Here is a 20,978-nt window from a genome sequence, read left to right as displayed (position 1 = left end):
AACATTCTGCTTATGTTGAGACCCCATTTCCAATATCATCCATTCTCTTTTTTTCCTTTTTTTTTAAATTTTTTTGAATTAAAAAATTCACTCCAGGCTGGAGTGCAATGGCATGATCTCGGCTCACCATAACCTCTGCCTCCTGAGTTCAAGTGATTCTCCTGCCTCAGCCTCCCGAGTAGGTGGGATTATAGGCATGTGCCACCATGCCCAGCTAATTTTGTATTTTTAGTAGAGAATAGGTTTCTCCATGTTGGTCAGGTTGGTCTCGAACTCACGACCGCAGGTGATCCACTGGCCTTGGCCTCCCAAAGTGTTGGTATTACAGGTGTGAGCCACTGTGCCCAGCCATATCATCCATTCTCTCTTTTTTTTTTTGAGACAGAGTTTCGCTCTTGTTACCCAGGCTGGAGTGCAATGGCGTGATCTCGGCTCACCGCAACCTCCACCTCCTGGGTTCAGGCAATTCTCCTGCCTCAGCCTCCTGAGTAGCTGGGATTACAGGCACGTGCCACCATGCCCAACTAATTTTTTGTATTTTTAGTAGAGACGGGGTTTCACCATGTTGACCAGGATGGTCTCGATCTCTTGACCTTGTGATCCACCTGCCTCAGCCTCCCAAAGTGCCGGGATTACAGGTGTGAGCCACCGCGCCCGGCCGATATCACCCATTCTCTTATTGCACATAGTGTTGAACCTACAATTAGAAGAAAAATATTCCCAGATCATCAACTTTCTGTTCAAAAGTAACATTCTTTGGTGTAGTATCAATTTTAAAAAAATTAAAGCATACTTGACATGAAATGTATCATTTTAGGCTGGGTGTGGTGGCCCATGTCTTAGGGAGACCAAGATGGGCGAATCGCCTGAGGTCAGGAGTTCATGACCAGCCTGGCCACCACGGTGAAGCCCGTCTCTGCTAAAAATATAAAAATTAGCCAGGCATGGTGGTGGGCACCTCTGATCTCAGCTACGTGAGAGGCTGAGGCAGGAGAATCACTTGAACCCTGGAGGCAGAGGTTGCAGTGATCTGAGATTGTGCCATGCACTCCAGCCTGGGCAACAGAGCGAGACTCTGTCTAAACAAAAACAAAAAAGAAATTTACCATTTAACCATGTTATTGTTTATTTATTTATAATTTCAACTTTTATTTTAGATTTAGAGGTACATGTGCAAATTGGTTACGTGAATATATTGTGTGATGCTGAGGTTTGGGGCACAAACAATCTCATCCCCCACAGAGTGAGCCTAATAGCCAATAGGTAGTTTTTCAGCCCTTGCCCTTATCTCTCTCTCTCCCCCTCCCTCCTCTGGTAGTCCCCAGTGTTTATTTTTCCTTTCTTCATGTCTATGTGTGCTCATTTAGCTCCTGCTTATATGCGAGAACCTGCAGTTTTCTGTTCCTACATGAATTCACTTAGGATAATGACCTCCAGCTGCTTCCATATCACTGCAAAGAACATGAATTTTTTTTTTTTTTTCACTTTTGTTACCCAGGCTGGAGTGCAATGGCACTATCTTGGCTCACTGCAACCTCCACCTCCTGGGTTTAAGCAATTCTCCTGCTCAGACTACAGGCACATGCCACCACACCCAGCTAATTTTTGTATTTTTAGTAGAGACGGGGTTTCATCATGTTGACCAGGATGGTCTCAATCTCTTGACCTCGTGATCCACCTGCCTCAGCCTCCCAAAGTGCTGGGATTATAGGCGTGAGCCATCGCGACCGGCCAAGAACATGATTTTGTTCTTTTTTATGACTGTGTAGTATTCCCTGGTGTATATGTACCACATTTTCTTTATCCAGTCCACCATGGATGGGCACCTAAGTTGTTTCCATGCCTTTGCTATTGGGAATAGTGCTATGATGAACATATAACTACATGTGTCTTTTTCGGTAGAACATTTGTTTGCCTTTGGCTATATACCCAGGAATGGAGTAGTTTGGTCAGATGGTAGTTGTTTTAAGTTATTTGAGAAATCTCTGAACTGCTTTCCAATGTGGCTGAACTAATTTACGTTGCTATAAACAGTGTATAAGCATTCCCTTTTCTCTGCAGACTCACCAGCATTTGTTACTTTTGGACTTTTTTTCTTTTTTTTTTTTTAAGACAGTCTCTCTGTCACCCAGGCTGGAGTGCAATGGCCTGATCTCAGCTCACTGCAGCCTCTGCCTCCCAGGTTCAAGCGATTCTCCTGCCTCAGCCTCTCGAGGAGCTGGGATTACATGTGCATGTCACCACACCTGACTAAGTTTTGTATTTTTAGTAAAGATGGGATCTCGTCCTGTTGGCCAGGCTGGTCTCGAACTCCTGACCTCAGGTGATCTGCCTGCCTTGGCTTCCCAAAGTGCTGGGATTACAGCTGTGAGGCACCATGCCCGGTCCTGGACTTTTTAATAATAGGCGTTCTGACTGGAGTGAGATGATATCTCTCCTTGTGGCTTTGATTTGCATTTCTCTGAAGATTGGTGATGTCAAGCATTTTCTCCTGTTTGTTGGCTGCTTACAGGTCTTTGAGAAGTGTATGTTTATGTCCTTTGCCCACTTTTTAATGTGGTTGTTATTTTGCTTGTTGAATTGTTTCAGTTCTTTACAGATTCTGGATAGTAAACTTCTGTTAGATGCATTTTAACCATTTTAAAGTACCACTTTAATGGCCAGGTATGTTGGCTCACACCTGTAACTCAAGCACTTTAGGAGGCCAAGATGAGCAAAGGAGGTCAGGAGTTCGAGACCAGCCTGGCCAACATGGTGAAACCCCGTCTCTACCAAAGATACAAAAATTAGTTTGCACCTGAGGTCAGGAGTTCAAGACCAGCCTGGCCAACAGGGTGAAACCCTGTCTCTACTAAAGACACAAAAATTAGTTTGCACCTGAGGTAAGGAGTTTGAGACCAACTTGACCAACATGGTGAAACCCCCTCTCTACTAAAGATACAAAAATTAGTCAGGTGTGGTGGTACGTGCCTGTGATCCTAGCTACTTCAGAGGCTGAGGAAGGAGAATTGCTTGAATCTGGGAGGTGGAGGCTGCAGTGAGCTGAGATTGGTCCACTGCACTCCAGCCTGGGCAACAAGAGTGAAACTGTCTCAAAAAAAAGGGCTGGGTGCAGTGGCTCACCCCTGTAATCACCGCACTTTGGGAGACTGAGGCAGGCAGATAACCTGAGGTCAGGAGTTCAAGAGCAGCCTGATCAATATGGCGAAACCCGTGTCTTTACTAAAAATGCAAAAATTAGCCGGGTGTGGTGGTGTGCACCTATAGTCCTAGCTATTCAGGAGGCTGAGACAGGAGAATTGCTTGAACCCGGAAGGTGTAAGTTAGAGTAAGCTGAGATTGTGCCATTGACAGAGATTGCCTGGGGGACAGAGCCAGAGACTCTGCCTCTAAATAAATAAATAAATAAAAATAAAATACATTCAGGATGTGCAAGCATCACTACCATCCATCTCCAGAACATTTTCATCTTCCCAAATCGAACTCTCTTACACACTAACTTTCCTTCATCCTCCTGCCAGTTCCTGGCAACCACCAGGACTTTCTGTCTCTATGATTTTGACTACTCTAGTACCTCATATAAAAAGAATCTTGCCGTATTTTTTTTTTTTTTTTGGTGACTGGCTTAATCCACCTAGCATAATGTCCTTGTATTAGGCCATTCTTGCATTGCTATAAAGAATTACTGAGACTGGGTAAGTTGTGAGAAAAGAGATTTATCTGGCTCATGGTTCTGTAGGCTATACAGGAAGCATGGCACCATCTGCTTCTGGGGAGGCCTCAGGAAGCTTCCAATCATCCGGAAGGCGAAGGAGGAGCAGGCACATCACAGAGAGAAAGCAGGAGTAAAAGAGAGCAAGTGAGAGAGGGAGGGGAGGTACCACACCTTTTTTTTTTAAAAAAAACAACCCAAATGGTGCCACACATTTTAAACAACTGGATCTCAGGAGAATTCACTCTCTATCACACAGATAGCACCAAGGGGGTGTTGCTAAATCATTCATGATAAACTGTTCTCACAATCTAATCATCTCCCACCAGGCCCCACCTCCAACATTAGGGATCTCATTTCTTTTTTTGGTGGGAGGATTACATTTCAACATGAGATGTGAGTGAGGTAAATATCTAAATAATATCAGTCCTCAACGTTTATCTATGTTATAGCATGCCATAGAATTTTCTACCTGTTTTTAAGGCTGAATAATATTCGATTGTGTGTATTTTATCTATTTATCCATTGATGAACATTTGGGTTGTTTCCAACTTTTGTTTTTTTGTTTGTTAGTTTTTTTTTAAAAAGAGTCTTGCTATCTCACCCAGGCTGGTGTGTAGTGGCACAATCTAGGCTCACTGCAGTCTCCACCTCCCAGGTTCAAGTGATAGCCGGGACTACAGGCACGCAGCACCATGCCTGGCTAATGTTTTCGTATTTTTAGTAGAGACAGGGTTTCATCATGTTGGCCAGGCTGGTGTTGAACTCTCAGCCTCAGGTGATCCACCCACCTTGGCCTCCCAGAGTGCTGGGAATACAGGGATGAGCCACCGTACCTGGCCGTTTCCAACTCTTGGTTCTTACAAATAATGCTGTTATGAACCTTGGTGATTGGTGTACAAATAGTCCAAGTCTCTGTTTTCAGTTGTGTACCCAAAAGTGGAATGGCTAGGTCTTATGATAACTCTATGTTGCATTTTTTGAGGAACTGCCATACTGTTTTCGTAGCGGTTGTACCATTTTACATTCCCACTGGCAGTGTCCAAGCAGTCTAATTTCTCCGCATCATCAACTAACACTTGTGTTTTTACACATACAGTCTTGAGTCCATGTGGAACAGACTCTGTTGCGTAAATTTTTAGAAGTGGAATTGATGGGCCGCATGTTATGTGCATCTTAGATTTTGATGCAGCTAACAAATTGCCCTCTAAAAAGTTTGTACCAATTGACCATTAGTGTATGAGGTGCTTATTTGCCGTATCCTCACCAACCTCAGGTAATATTACACTTTTTAGTATTTGCTATGCTGGTGGACAAAAATATTTTGTTGCTTTAATTAACATATTTCCATGACTATTGAAGTTTATTTTGCATTTTTATTTGCTATCTATGTAATGTTGCCATACTTGACTTTCTCCGTTCTCTGTCGGTGGACTCTCAGCTTGGTTCCAGCCCACTGCATACTCAAGATGGCCAAGAAGGAGGACAAATATGGGAAGCTGTTTGAAATATGTCCAAATGACAATAAAGTGACTGTGGAAGCATTGAAAATTGTAACCGTGAGTCATCCAGTAGTTACACTGCATTTAGGAAGTAGAACAGTGCTTTACAAAGAGTACTAGTAAAGTGGTTAAAAATATAAAGTCTTGGTAATTTTTTTTTTTTTTTTTTGAGACGGAATTTCGCTCTTGTTACCCAAGCTGGGGTGCAATGGCGCGATCTCGGCTCACTGCAACTTCCGCTTCCTGGGTTCAGGCAATTCTCCTGCCTCAGCCTCCCGAGTAGCTGGGATTACAGGCATGCACCACCATGCCCAGCTAATTTTTTGTATTTTTAGTAGAGACGAGGTTTCACCATATTGACCAGGATGGTCTCGATCTCTTGACCTCGTGATCCACCCACCTCTGCCTCCCAAAGTGCTGGGATTACAGGCTTGAGCCACCGTGCCCGGCCTAGTCTTGGTAATTTTTAAAAGCTGCCGTTTGTTGAATATTAACTATGTGTCCTCCTGCGCGGTAGGACTTTTCATACATTACTTCATTTCATCTTGGCTTGAACAAGCATCAGCTCATTTTACAGCTGTGAAAAAACTAAGGTTTCTGGAGACTTGCTTGAGTTCACAGTGAGTCAGTGGGTGGTCAGATCCTAACCCAAATCCTGTTGACGCTCTCACCCTTTGAGAATGACACCTCAAAGAAGTTCTACATTTTCATGGCGAAGGAACTATGGACTACAGGAACCTGACTACCAGTGGTGTATCCAATCTCCTGGGGTCATTTTTAGTTTTGTTCTTGTTTTTCTTTTCTTTTTGCAAATGCAGAGTCAGCAGACTTTCAAAGACTTCATTGAAGTTCTCCACAAAGCATAAGCTGTGACTCAGTAGTAAATGATTTTAGGTGCTGCTTAGACCCAACAGTAAATGACATTGAATCACCCAAGGGGAAGGTGATTCCCCTTTTAATTTCCTGCTAATCATTTCAGCAAGGAAAGCATCTCCATGTGGTGTTAGTGTGCCTGTAACTCCTCTCTAGCACTTGCTGAATTTCTTTTCCTTTTTTTTTTTTGAGATGGAGTCTCACTCTGTCACCCAGGCTGGAGTGCAGTGGCATGATCCTAGCTCACTGCAACCTCTGCCTCCTGGGTCAGGTGAGTCTCATGCCTCAGCCTCTCAAGTAGCTGGGATTACAGGCATGCACCATCATGCCTGGCTAATTTTTGTATTTTTAGTAGAGATGGGGTTTTGTCATGTTGGCCAGGCTGGTCTCAAACTCCTGGCCTCGAGTGGTCCACCTGCCTCAGCCTCCCAAAGTGCTGGGATTACATGCATGAGCCACCGCCCCCCGCCGGCCATCTTCTTATAGCACCCTCACGTGGTGGAAGGGCAAGGGATCTCTCTGGGGCCTCTTTTATAAGGGCGCCAATCTCCAAGCTCCCAATTTTCCCACCTCTAATACCATCACCTAGCAGGGTAAGACTTTAGCACATGAATTTTGTGGGAACATGAAGATTCAGAACATAGCTGCTGGATTCAGTGGGTCTGGAGAGTGTCACCTGCAATTCTGCAATTTTCTTATGCAACCCAGGTGCTTCTGGTACAACTGGTATGACATTTTAAGAAATTCTGAGGCCGGGCGCCATGCCTCATGCCTATAATTCCAGCACTCTGGGAGTCCAAGGTGGGTGGATCACCTGAGGTCAGGAGTTCGAGACCAGCCTGGTCAACATGATGAAAACTTGTCTCTATTAAAAATACAAAAAATTAGCCAGGCGTGGTTGTGGGCACCTGTAATCCCAGCTACTCTGGAGGCTGAGGCAGGAGAATTGCTTGAACCCAGGAGGCAGAGGTTGCAGTGAGCTGAGGTCGTGCCATTGCACTCCAGCCTGGGCAACAAGAGTGAAACTCTGTCTCAAAAAAAAAAAAAAAAAAAAAAAAAGAGGCCGGGTGGCTCATGCCTGTAATCCCAGCACTTTGGGAGGCCGAGGCGGGTGGATCACGAGGTCAAGAGATCGAGACCATCCTTGTCAACATGGTGAAACCCCGTCTCTACTAAAAATACAAAAAAAAAAGAAACTTAGTTGGGCATGGTGGCGCGTGCCTGTAATCCCAGCTACTCAGGAGGCTGAGGCAGGAGAATTGCCTGAACCCAGGAGGCCGTGGTTGCGGTGAGCTGACATTGCGCCATTGTACTCCAGCCTGGGTAAACAAGAGCGAAACTCCGTCTCAATTAAAAAAAAAAAAAAAAAAGAAAGAAAGAAATTCTGAAACCAGACCTTTCGATTAGATTTTTTTTCCAATTTAGATTTTTTTCTCTTTTGAGACAAGGTCTTGTTCTGTCACCCAGGCTAGAGTGCAGTGGCACAATCTCAACTCACTGCAACCTCCACCTCTGAAGGCTCAAGTGATCCACTCACCTCAGTCCCTGAAGCAGCTGGGCCCACAAATGTGTACCACCACTCCAGCTAATTTTTATGTTTTTTGTAGAGATGGGGTTTCACCATGTTGCCCAGGCTGGTTTTGAACTCCTGGGTTCAAGCAATCCGCCTGCTTTGGCCTCCTAAAATGCTGGTATTACATGTACGAGCCACAGCACCCGGACATATTTTTTAATAGATTGGCAAGAATGCTAGCTGGATATAAATCTGTCATGCCACAGATACGCTTCTGCCTTTATAGTGGATTTGTTGCCAGGGGGGCAGCAGTTAAATGTAATTTACAGGCAGTGTTCTAAGCACTACACACGTGGTTTTAAAAAAAGTTGTTTTAAATTGTTTTTAATTTTTTGAGATGGAGTCTCGCTCTGTCGCCTAGGCTGGAGTGCAGTGGCACAATCTCTGCCACTGCAACCTCCGCCTCCTGGGTTCAAATGATTCTCCTGCCTCAGCCTCCTGAGTAGCTGGGATTCCAGGCATGCACCACCATGCCCAGCTCACTTTGTATTTTTACAAAGTGAGTAGAGATGGGGTTTATCCTTGTTGGCCAGGCTAATCTTGAGCTCCCAACCTCAGGTGATCTGCCCGCCTTGGCCTCCCAAAGTGCTGGGATGACAGGTATGAGCCACCACACCCAGCCACACTTTACACATGTTTAATCCTTGGTACAATCCTTTGAAGGAGGTACTATTATTACCCCCATTTTACAGGTGAGGAGACTCAGATGCAGGAGGTAAGATCACTAGCCTGAGGTCACAAAGTCAGGAAGTGGCAGAGCTGGGATTTGAACTCAAGCCCTCTGGCTTAGGACCAATATTCCTACCTGCCATGCTCAACTTCCTCTCCTGGATCTCCACCTCTATTCATGATGATGAAGGTTCATCACCCCCTCCAATTCTACATTGTCGTGTCATTCTAGCCTATCAGTCTGCTTTCAATCCTATCATTGACCATAAGACTCTTTGCAATCAGAAATTTATCAATATTTGAACTGGATGAATTAGCGAATCAATAACATCCCAGGATTGAGGACTACAAACTTTCTAGCTCAATGGAAATCATGGACTAGGTCTGTCTTGAAAAAAGAAAAGGCAACGTGTATTTCCCATGTTGAAAATAAAAAGTGTTCTCCATTTACCAAGAAAACTAACCTGGTAACCGATTTCTCTGATTCTGTGCAGCAAAGCACAAAACAGGAAAACCTATGACTTCCTCAGCTCAGCATTTCTCATTCTTTGCCCCCCCCAATCCTTTTTCTTTCCCAAAGAAAGGAAAGTTGAAAACTTACAGAATATCCTTGTAAAGGACCTTCAGTTCATTTTGTCAGACAGGAGTACGGGAGAGTTTGTAATAATCCGCAGGTCTGTACCTTTCAGAAGGCAATCACATTTGGGATGATTTGAGCTCATCCGGGACTCCATGGGCTCTTTTGTCCTCATACTACATGCATTTCTTTTTTCTTTTTGCCAAGTCACAGATGTGTGCTGGAAGCCGAGTCAACACCATGCCACAAGGTGAGATGCAGACAGCTGTGATGGGGAGCAAAGAGGAGGCACTTTCTGCTTTCACTGACCAGATAGACAGCCCACAGGAGCAGTGGAGGGCAGATGCAGGCTTCCTCTCTGACCAGGGCACAGCTGGCTGCAGGAAAGGTCTGCATCAGGGTAGAAAGCGTATCTTGAGTATATCCAGACTATGGCACAGTTATTCCCTTCCTCCCTCCCTCCCTTATTTTTTTTAGAGATGGAGTCTTGTTCTTGTTGCCCAGGTTAGAGTGCAGTGGTGTGATCTTGGCTCACTGCAACCTCTGCCTCCCATGTTCAAGTGATTCTCCTGCCTCAGCCTCCTGAGTAGCTGGGATTACAGGTGCCTGCCACCAGGCCTAGCTAATTTTTGTACTTTTAGTAGAGACAAGGTTTCACCATGTTGGCCAGGCTGGTCTCGAACTCCTGACCTCAGGGAATCTGCCCACCTTGGCCTCCCAAAGTGCTGGGATTACAGGCATGAGCCACTGCACCTGGTCAGGTTTTACGTTTTCCTCCAGTCATTGCTATCATGTACCCTGGAATAGCTCCAGTGTGCTGGGGGAGAGCTCACAGGCAGGAGCACGTGGAAGACGCATGTCCAGGATATCAGCCATTGTGTTACGGTTGTACTTTAAGAAGGGGTGACCACTTGGAAGAGTGCATGGATATTCACATGACAAACCATGTAAATTACATGATTCATGCCTATAATCCCAACACTTTGGGAGGCTGAGCCAGGTGGATCATTTGAGGTGAGGAGTTCAAGATCAGCTTGACCAACATGGTGAAGCCCCATCTCTATTAAAAATATAAAAATTAATACCAGCTCCTTGGGAGGCTTTGGCAGGAGAATCTCTTGAACCCGGAGGTGAAGGCTGCAGTGAGCCAAGATCGTGTCACTGCACTTCAGCCTGGGTGACAGAGTGAGACTGTTTCAAAAAGAAAATATATATATATAGCACACTATAGACTAGAGTCGTTCACACCAGTTAAACCAACGTGAAATAACTTTCAGATTTTATGAGATGCTTTAGATGCTGTTTTTCTTAAATAATTGAATAAATAAATAATACATTTTTTTAGAGATGGGGTCTTCCTCTTTCACTCAGGTTGGAGTGTGGTGGTGTGATCATAGCTTATTCTAGCCTGGAGACCCCAGGCTCAAGCAATATTCTTGTCTCAGCCCCCTGAGTAGCGGGACTCCAGGTATGCACCACCATGCCTAGTTCATTTTTAATTTTTAAAGTTTTTGTGGAGACAGGGTTGGGGAGGTCTCACTATGTTGCTCAGGCTTGTCTCAAACTCTTTTTTTTTTGAGACGGAGTTTCGCTCTTGTTACCCAGGCAGGAGTGCAATGGCGCGATCTCGGCTTACTGCAACCTCCACCTCCTGGGTTCAGGCAATTCTCCTGCCTCAGCCTCCTGAGTAGCTGGGATTACAGGCACGCGCCACTATGCCCAGCTAATTTTTTGTATTTTTAGTAGAGACGGGGTTTCACCTTGTTGACCAAAATGGTCTCCATCTCTTGACCTTGTGATCCACCTGCCTCGGCCTCTCAAAGTGCTGGGATTACAGGCTTGAGCCACCGCGCCCAGCCTGTCTCAAACTCTTGAGCTCGAGAATTGGGATTATAGGCATGAGCCACAGCCAAATGCTGTATTTGATAATGAATCAACAGATTCCCCTCCAAAAAAAAAATCTGAAAATAGATTATTCATGTTTCTTGTATCTGCCAAGTAGGGAGCTGAAGGTAGACTGTATCTGTAAAGATATATACCAAGAACAACAACACACACTTTAGTTGAAACTAGAAAGGTTCTTTTTTTTTTTGAGACAGAGTTTAGACTTTTTTGTCCAGTGGCACAATCTCAGCTCACGGCAACCTCCGCCACCCAGGTTCAAGCAAATCTCCTGCCTCAGCCTCCCAATTAGCTGGGATTACAGGCATGTGCCACCACACCTGGCTAAATTTGTACTTTTAGTAGAAACGGGGTTTCACCATGTTGGCCAGGTTGGTCTCGAACTCCTGATTTCAGGTGATCTGCCCCCTTCGGCCTCCCAATGTGCTGGGATTACCGGTATGAGCCATCGCGTCCAGCAAAACTACAAAGATTATTGTGTGTAGTTGGGTCTTTGACATCTGAGGCCAATAGAAGACAATTATTTAAAAGGAAGTTGGGGCCGGGCACGGTGGCTGATGCCTGTAATCTTAGCACTTTGGGAGACCAAGGCAGGTGGATCACTTTAGATCAGGAGTTCAAGACCAGCCTGGCGAACCTGGTGGAACCCCATCTCTGCTAAAACTTCAAAAGATTAGCTGGGCATGGTGGTAGGCACTTGTAGTCCCAGCTACTCAGGAGGCGGAGACAGGAGAATTTCTTGAATCTGGGAGGCAAAGGTAAGCCGAGATCGTGCCACTATACTCTAGCCTGGGTGACAGAGCAAGACTTCGTCTCAAAAAAAAAAAAAAAAAATTAAATTATAAATTAACAGAAGCTGTAAAGTGGTAGTTTGTAAGTTTGGCTGCACATTAAAATCACCAAGGGACTTTTGAAAAATGTTGATGCCTGGGTTGTACCCCAGACCAAATAAATCAGAATCTCTAGTGGATAGGATCCAGGCATTGATACATTTTAAAGTTTCCCTGGCTGGGCATGGTGGCTCATGCCTGTAATCCCAGCGCTGTGGAAGGCCAGGACAGAAGGATCCTCTGAGCCTTGGAATTTGAGATCAGTCTAAGCAAAACAGGGGAGACCCTGGCTCTACAAAAAATAAAATAATAAATAAATAGCTAGGTGTGGTGCCACTCACCTGTATTCCCAGTTACTTGGGAGGCTGAAGTGGGAGGATCACTTGAGCCCAGGAGGTCGAGGTTGCTGAGAGCCATGATCACTCCACTGCACTCCAGCCTGGGTGACAGAGCAAGACCCTGTCTCAATCAATCAATCAATAGAAAACCAGGTTTCCCGGGTGATTCCCCTGTGCAGTTAAGGTGATGAGCCACTGCTTTAAGGGGAACTTTTCTCACCCCTTACAGGGTAAGGACTTCAATAGTCATATGACATTTTGGGGGAAATGGTAACCCACTGACCTCTCATTTGGAAAGGAGTAGAAATGGAAGTCACCATTGTTTTGTTTCATTTCATTTCCATATTTGATTATCTATCTGTCTTCTAATTGTGTTGTGCAAGTACTGGACTTTCTACACTTTGGTGCCTATGGAGACCAGACAGTTACGGCAGAGGAGGGAGGGAGCCAAAGTGAGGGTGGAGGGAGGGGATTTAAGGAGCTGAACAGTGTCTACCCCCAAAGGGAGAAGCCACTCCATCCCCTCCTGATGTTGCCAGTGGGAGATGCACCTCAAATGGGGCCAGGATTTGGGATTTTTTTCAAAATAAACTGGTGGTCAGAATTTTTATGTGAAACATCACATTTTATAAATGTTAGCAGCAAATTCAGATTCTTTTAAAACTCCGTGTAGCCAAACAAAATTCCTATGTGGGTAAATTTGACCCTGAGTGCTGCCTGTCAGAATATCTAGTTAATAAACCCTTTGGGAGGCAGGGATCAGTCTTTTAAAAATTATTCTTACATTTTTATTGTGGTAAAATACACTTAAGAGATTTTTTTTTTTTTTGAGACAGAGTTTCGCTCTTGTTACCCAGGCTGGAGGGCAGTGGCGCGATCTCTGCTCACCGCTACCTCCACCTTCTGGGTTCAGGCAATTCTCCCGCCTCAGCCTCCTGAGTAGCTGGGATTACAGGCATGCGCCACCATGCCCAGCTAATTTTTTGTATTTTCAGTAGAGACGGGGTTTCACCATGTCGACCAGGATGGTCTCCATCTCTTGACCTTGTGATCCACCTGCCTCTGCCTCCCAAAGTGCTGGGATTACAGGCTTGAGCCACCGCGCCCGGCCCACTTAGGAGATTTATCATTTGACCGAAGCATACAATCCAGTGGAATTAAGCACATTCATCATATTGTACAGTCATCACCACTAAATAGTTCTAGAACTTTTTCATTACCCAATACCCATGTAGCAGTCACTCCCCACTCCTCCCTCCCCTACCCCCTGGCAACCACTAATCTGCTTTCCATCTGGATGGATTTGCCTATTCTGAATAGTTCATATAAAGAACAATACAATGAGGTCTTCTGTGACTGGCTTCTTTCACTTAGCATAGTGTTTTCAGGGTTCATCCATATGGTATCATGTATCAGAACTTCCTTCTTTATATGGCTGAATAATATTCCATTGTGTATATGGGTCACTTTTTGTTTGTCCATTCATTCATTGGTAGACACTTGTTTTTTTTTTTTTTTTTTTTTTTTTGCCTTTTCTTTTTTTGAAACAGAGTGTTGCTCTGTCGCCCAGGCTGGAGTATAGTGGAACGATCTTGGCTCACTGCAACCTCTGCCTCCAGGTTCAAGTGATTCTCCTGCCTCAGGCTCCTGAGTAGCTGGGATTACAGGCACCCACCACCATACCCAGTTAATTTTTGTGTTTTTAGTAGAGATGGGGTTTCACCATGTTGGCCAGGCTGGTCTCGAACTCTTGACCTCAGGTGATCCACCCACGTTGGCCTCCCAAAGTGCTGGGATTACAGACATGAGCCACTGCGCCCGGACCATTGATGGACATTTGGTTTGTTTCCATCTTTTGGCTACTGTGAATAGTATTGCCATGAACATTCATGTATAAATTTTATTTCCATGCTGGGATCATTCATACATAACAGTGTATGCTCCTGTAGCACCCATCCCAACTCCATGCACCCTCTAGGTGCTCATGAACTGGAGATTTGACTCTAGGATGATGAAGTTGTCCCAGTTTAACTTCATCTGTCCCAGCTTTAGCATGGGAGGTCCCACATCTTAGAAACCACCCTAGTCCCAGGTAAAACAGGATGGCTGGTCACCTTGCAGTGTCTTGGCTTAAGCTAATCAGCGAAATATCCCAGTTCAGAGTCCAGGTATGAGACTGCCATGTATTATTCACCAACATAATCTTTCTCAAGACAGAACCTGATACATTAGTATTTCAGTTGAGACTTTTAAAATAATTGTGAGAAGGCTGGCGCAGTGGCTCACACCTGTAATTTCAGCACTTTGGGAGGCTGAGGAGGGTGGATCACTTGAGGTCAGAGTTCGAGTTTGAGACCATCCTGGCCAACATAGTAACCAGACACTCTGTCTTTACTAAAAATACAAAAATTAGCTGAGTGTGATGGGGCACGCCTATAATCCTAGCTACTTGGGAGGCTGAGGCAGGAGAATCGCTTGAATCCGGGAGGCAGAGGTTGCAGTCAGCCGATATCACACCACTACATCACTCTGGCCTGGTGACAGAGCAAGACTCTGTCTCAAAAAAAAAAAAAAAAAAAAAAAGTGACAAGTGTATGTTTCTTGTGATTGTCTGTGATCACCAATGATTTTAGAACTCACAAGCCAGGTCCGCTATGTGTATCTGGATGATTCCCATTCCTTTTAAAATCTTAGCTTCTGGATTATCACACCAGAGCCTTCTCAGAATCTTCCCCCCACCACCATTTTTTTTTTAAACTGGGGTTAAAGGACTCTTCTCCTTTATTCTCAGAATTTGTTATAATTACAGGCTCTGTTTACACGGGTCCCCCAATTAAACTATGACTTCCCCCAGGATGGTGGAATATTGCTGATGTTTTTGTCTTTTCAACATCCATCCAGGCTTCCTTTTTTTGAGACAGTTTCTCTCTGTCACTCAGGCTAGAGTGCAGTGATGTGATTTCGGTTCACTGCAACCTCTGCCTCCTGGGTTCAAGCGATTCTCCTGCCTCAGCCTCCTGAGTAGCTGGGATTACAGATGTGCACCACCATGCCCGACTAATTTTTTCTATTTATAGTAGAGACGGGGTTTCACCATGTTGTCCATTGGCCTCGAACTCCTGAGCTCAGACAATCCTCCTGCCTTGTCCTCCCAACGTACTAGGATTACAGGCATGAGCCACTGCACCTGGCCATCCATACTTCTTAGAAAACAGCATCCCCGCCTTTTTGCGGGGAGAGATCAGCCCTTTCCTGATCTCATACCACATGGTTTGGATAGTGTCAGTGCCACTCCCTAGGTTCCAGGGTAGCCCTATAACCCAGGCCAGGCCCATCCACACACACATTCCATCCCCTTGGTCAATGTGACTGGCTCAGAGTATATACCTGTCCTGAACCAGGTTAGTGAACAGTTAGTCCTGCAATTTATGCTAGACCTAATGGGAGAGAGGCTCTATCCCTGATAGGGTTTCTCAGTATTCTGCGGTCATCCTTGTCACACCTAGGGAAAAGCCACCTAAAAATGAGGCCAACAGCAAACAAGCCAGTACTGAGAGATGCATACAGAAAAGAAATGTACCAGACCAGAGTAAGGGTCATCTTTAAGCTTCTCGATTATGTGAGTTACTTGCTTTTTCCTAAACTGGGTGTGTTGGGGTTTTGTTCCTTGCAACTAAAAGAATACTAATGTGTACACTTTATTAATATTTTAATCTCTCGTATATGGCATCATATCTGGCACATTGTAATCAATCAAGAAATGTATAAGTCAATGCATGCATGCTTTTTTTTTTGAGACAGGGTCTCACTCTGTTGCCTAGACTGGAGTGCAGTGGCACAATCTCGGCTCACTGCAACCTCTGCCTCCTGGGTTCAAGTGATTCTCCAAGTAGCTGGGATTATAGGCACTGACTGCCATGCCTGCAGAATTTTTGTATTTTTAGTAGAGATGAGGTTTTACATGTTGGCCAGGCTGGTCTCAAACTCCTGACCTCTGCCTGCCTCAGCCTCCCAAAGTGTTGGGGTTACAGGCATGAGCCACTGTGCCTAGCTGCATGCATGCTTTTTAAGAAGTATGCCATTGTTATGGTTTAAATTTTTTTTTTTTTAGTAATGAAATAATGTTGATGCATAAAGAGTCAGAAAGTGGGAATATGGAGAAGATAGAACCATCATGCATTGCTGGTGGGAATGTAAAATAATGCAGTTGCTGTGGAAAACAGCTCATCAATTCCTCAAAATGTTACACAGAATTACCAAATAACCCTTCAGTTCTGCTCCTCAGCATATACACCCAAAAGCATTGAAAACAAGTGTTCAGACAAAAACTTACACACAAATGTTCATAGCAACACGATTCAAATAGTCAAACGGTGAAAACAACCCCAATGCCTATCATCAGAAGACTGGATACACAAAATGCGGTCTATCTATACGATAGAATATTATTCTGCCGTGAAGAGGAATGAAGTTCCGATACATGCTGTGACGTGGATAAACCTTGAAAACATTGTGCTCAGTGAAATAAGCCAGCCACAAAAGGACAACTATTGTATGATTCCATTTATACAAAATGTCCAGAATAGAAAAATGCACAGTCAGAAAACAGATTAGTGATTGCTACAGGCCGGTAAGTACTGTGACTGCTTAAGGGTATAGGATTTTCTTTCAGGGTAATAGCATTCTGGAACTGGATTGTGATAGTCATTGCATGGCATTGTGAAGGTACTAAAAGTCACCAGTGGTAAATTTTATCTTATGTGTTTTACCACAATAAAAAAAAAAAAAAAAAAAAAAAAGAATCTGGGCTGGGCGTAGTGGCTCACACCTGTAATCCCAGCACTTTGGGAGGCCAAGGCGGGCAGATCACCTGAGGTCGGGAGTTCAAGACCAGCCTGACCAACATGGAGAAACCCTGTCTCTACTAAAAATACAAAATTAGCCGGGTGTGGTGGTATGCACCTATAATCCCAGCTACTCTGGAGGCAGAGGCAGGAGAATGGCTTGAACCCAGGAGGCGGAGGTTACGGTGAACTAAGACCACGTTATTGTACTCCAGCTTGGGCAACAAGAGGCAAAACTCCCTCTCAAAAAAAAAAAAAAAAAAAAAAAAAAAAAAAATCAGGAATCTCATCAGGGCCATCTAGGATGAATGCCACACTGCTTGCTGCCTGCACAGGGCACCCAGACTGAAATCTGGATTATGCTCTGCCCCCTAGGGGTTGAGACCTCTAGTGCTCTTGCAAAGTGGATGCCTTTTTCTGATTCGTACAGTGATACCGTTCAGGCTAATGCTGATCTTCAACTTCATAGACAAAATGGCGTAAGAAGTGAGTGAGTTGTGTTGATGACATCACTTTACTGCCATTTTCAATGATATTTCTTTTCTGTACATCTTTAAGTACTTGGAGAGTACCACGATACACATCCTCTCCCATCCTGAGGGTGCTATATCTGAAAATTCACAGTGCATCGCTGAGTGCTTAATTTATAAAGCTAGCATAAATCACTGGACCAAATTGTCCATTACTGTGAGCTCAAATTATCTCACCATCAAGAGAGGGATCTGGTTGCTTTGCTCACAATGGAAATTAAGAGACAAAGAGGCAAAAAGCCAAAAAGAGAAGAACTCGAGATGAAGTTTTGCTCTTGTCGCCAGGCTGGAGTGCAATGGCGTGATTTCAGCTCACCGCAACCTCTGCCTCCTGGGTTCCAGGGATTCTCCTGCCTCAGCCGCTCAAGTAGCTGGGATTGCAGGCATGAACAACCATACCCGGCTAATTTTGTATTTTTAGTAGAGACGGGGTTTCTCCATGTTGGTCAGGCTGGTCTTGAACTCCCGACCTCAGGTGATCGGCCCATCTCTGTCTCCAAAAATGCTGGGATTATAGGCGTGAGTTACCGTGCCCAGCCTGATTTTCTGATATTGTAAAGAAAAACCTTACAAAGTTCAAGATAGGAACAGTTTGCTTATCCTCATCAATAGTAATTTCTTTTCTGGATATGGGGTCTCAGTATGTTACTCAGGCTGGAGTGAAAAATTAGTTTTCTGATATTAGAAAAATCTTACAAGGTTAAAGATAGGAACTTTCTGCCTGCCCTCATCAAAGGCAATTTTATTTTCTAGATCTAGGGTTTCACTATGTGCCCAGGCTGGAGTGCAGTACCTATTTGTAGGCACAATCATAATACGTTACAGCCTCGAATCCTGGGACTCGAGTGATCCTCCCACCTCAGCCTCTCAAGTAGAAAGGTTTTGTTTTTGTTTTTTTCTGAGATAGAGCCTTGCTCGAGAGTGGCACGATCTTGGCTCACCACAACCTCCGCCTCTGGGGTTCAAGTGATTTTCTGCCTCAGTCTCCTGAGTAGCTAGGATTACAGGCACTTGCCACCACGCCCGGCTAATTTTTGTATTTTTAGCAGAGATGCAGTTTCACCATGTTGGCTGGGCTGGTCTCAGGTGATCTGCCTGCCTCAGCCTCCCAAAGTGCTGGAATTACAGGTGTAAATCACCATGCCTGGCCAGCAAGTAGAAGGTATTTAACAAAAATAATGTTTTGGGGATCAGTGAGTTAGAATGAAACAATAATAATCCTCTGAGAGCTATGGAAGATTTGGTTGTATCTTAGGGGATAGCATTCTGAGATATTTTTCTCCTTGAAAAAATCAGTAGAAAAGGAGGCCGGGTGAGGTAGCTCAACTGTCACCCCAGCAATTTGGGAGGCCAAGGCGGGTGGATCACTTGAGCCCAGGAGTTGAGATCAATCTGGGCAACATGGCGAGACCCTGTCTCTACAAAATTTATTTAAAAAAAAAAGGGAAGGAAATATGGCAAACTCTTCAAGGACAAGTCAATATTAGTTTTCTTTAGTTCCAGGATCATCAGTCGCCCCCTCTCCTCCTAATCTGCCATTTCCCCATTCATGTCCTCACAATACCACTCGGAAAATATTGGGGCCAGCTCATAGCTAATATAACTGGATGTGGAATGAGACTTTTCTTGTTGACCAAGAACTTCAGCTAAAGCTTTAAAGGTGAGGACACTTCCTCCTTCTAATAAGAGGTAGCCAGACTGGCCCTTTGACTGTCAATAGCCATCTGCCTCCAGCCTATGTAAGACAAGATCAAGATTTTATCCAGAAGAGGTTTCCTTGACAGGTCTTTGTAGGGGATTGGTTTCTCCTCTCCTGACTACAAGCCAAGAGAAGGGGGTTCAACGAAAGGTCACTCGTGAGACTTGGGTGCACCAAGCGAAGAGGCTGGCACGTCACTGCCGGCTGAAGGCTGCCCAGGGCTGCCAGAGATGGCAGGGTCTGGAGAGAGGGCAGCAGGAGGAATAGCCTGTGATTACCATTCTGCAAAATATGTGGGCGAATATGTGTCCTGTTTTCTGTGAGCCAGGTGACTACCTCTGAGCGCACTTGGGCTTCAGCCATCCAGAAGAGACTTACCCAAGAGGGCATCCTTTCAGCAAAGGGACCTCAGAAAGAAGACATGGGGTACTTACTGGCGTATGAATGGAAAACAGGTCAGCAAAGGCCACCCAGTGTGTGCACTGAGTCCCGATAAGGTCCCCATGAGGTCTCCAAAGATTCCCCCAGTGTGCCCCATGTTCAAAAGCCAGCATACAAGTGCCTGGCAGGACATGGTAGGACATCTGACTCCCTTCACCTGCTCTCAGTTGAGGGTACTTTTTCCACTTAGGCCTCAGCTCCTGCACTTGCAAAGGCAAGATGGAGATCAAGGAGAAAGACACATACACTCTAGTCTCCAGTGCAGATTCCTCAGCCATTCATAAGTCAGACTGGAAGGGGCAGGGAACAAGGTATTAAACTGGATCTGAGAATGAAGTTTTGATTGGACTGGATGACTTCTTTTTTTTTTTTTTTTGAAGCTGAGTCTCGTTCTGTCTCCAAGCTGGAGTGCAGTGGCATTATCTCAGCTCACTGCAACCTCTGCCTTCTGGGTTCAAGCGATTTTCCTGCCATAGCCTTCTGAGTAGCTGGGACTACAGGTGCCTGCCAACAAACCTGGCTAATTTTTAAATTTTTAGTAGTGATGGGGTTTCACCATGTTGGCCGGGCTGGTCTTGAACTCCTAACCTCGGGTTCAGGTGATCCACCAAACTCGGCCTCCCAAAGTGCTGGGATTACAGGTGTGAGCCACCATGTCTGGCCTGGACTGGACTTCTAATGTCTGATGAGAGTATTAGTTGAAAGTAACTGAAAAGCTAAAAGATCTACTGAGATATTGCCCAGGGCAGTGCGGGACGTTCTGACGGTGGATCTGAGGGCTGACAAGCAGTGGAAAAAGGAAAAGAAAGTCAGTTCTTGATTTTCACCTATTTCTCCTCCAGCCAAATCTAGCTCATTCAGTAGCCCAATAACAATAATTTATTCCCATTGTTAATAAAGCCACTCCGAGACACGTGGCCTTCAGAGTTAGTATGCAGTTTCTGGAGTGAAATACATCAACAATAATAACAGCATCGTCAACAACAAAATTCTCATCCGTCAGCTCTCGTCCTTTGAAACTGGTGACATTCTTATTAGTTTGAGGTGCAAAGCCCTCCACCAGAGGCATCAAACTCAAAGGCCTACAGGGACCAGGGAGGTGATATAAATAATGTAGGTGGAGGACTAGGTGGGACTAGAGAGTCTGTGTCCCACCTGAAAGGACAGGTACCTCTCTTCCAACCAATTGTTGCCCAGTGTAGCCAGATCTTCCCATTTTCCCAGAAAGTCCAGAGAGCTGCATTTTTTGGGTAGTACCTCTTCATTTTGGAACTACTGGCAAGAGAATTAGTCAGGGTTCTGTGTTGCCACGGACACAATCTACCCTAGGTAGATTAAGTAAAAGTGGTGAATTGTGGTCCCTCTCCCCTGCCCCAAATCATATGTTGTAGCCCTAACCCACAATGTAATGGTATCTGAAGATAGGATATTTAGGAGGTAATTAAGGTGAGATGAAGTCATAAGAGTAGGGCCCTGATCCAATAGGAC

At 44.9% G+C, this 20,978-nt stretch overlaps 1 long non-coding RNA gene across 2 annotated transcripts in view; it reads left to right on the top strand.

Moving 5' to 3' along the window:
- Nucleotides 1–5,355, top strand: part of LOC128928624 (uncharacterized) — a 30,228-nt gene extending 24,873 nt beyond the window's left edge. For both annotated transcript variants that reach the window (XR_013522147.1, XR_013522148.1), the window contains exons 3-4: nt 3,740–3,859; nt 5,154–5,355. This is a non-coding gene — a long non-coding RNA (uncharacterized LOC128928624). The remainder of the gene's footprint in view (nt 1–3,739; nt 3,860–5,153) is intronic.
- The last annotated feature ends 15,623 nt before the right edge of the window (nt 5,356–20,978 follow it).

This window comes from Callithrix jacchus, chromosome 9, assembly GCF_049354715.1.
Source record: "Callithrix jacchus isolate 240 chromosome 9, calJac240_pri, whole genome shotgun sequence".
Taxonomy (NCBI): Eukaryota; Metazoa; Chordata; class Mammalia; order Primates; family Cebidae; genus Callithrix; species Callithrix jacchus.
Note: the sequence above shows the minus strand (reverse complement) of the source record. Positions and strands in the feature narration are given on the sequence as shown.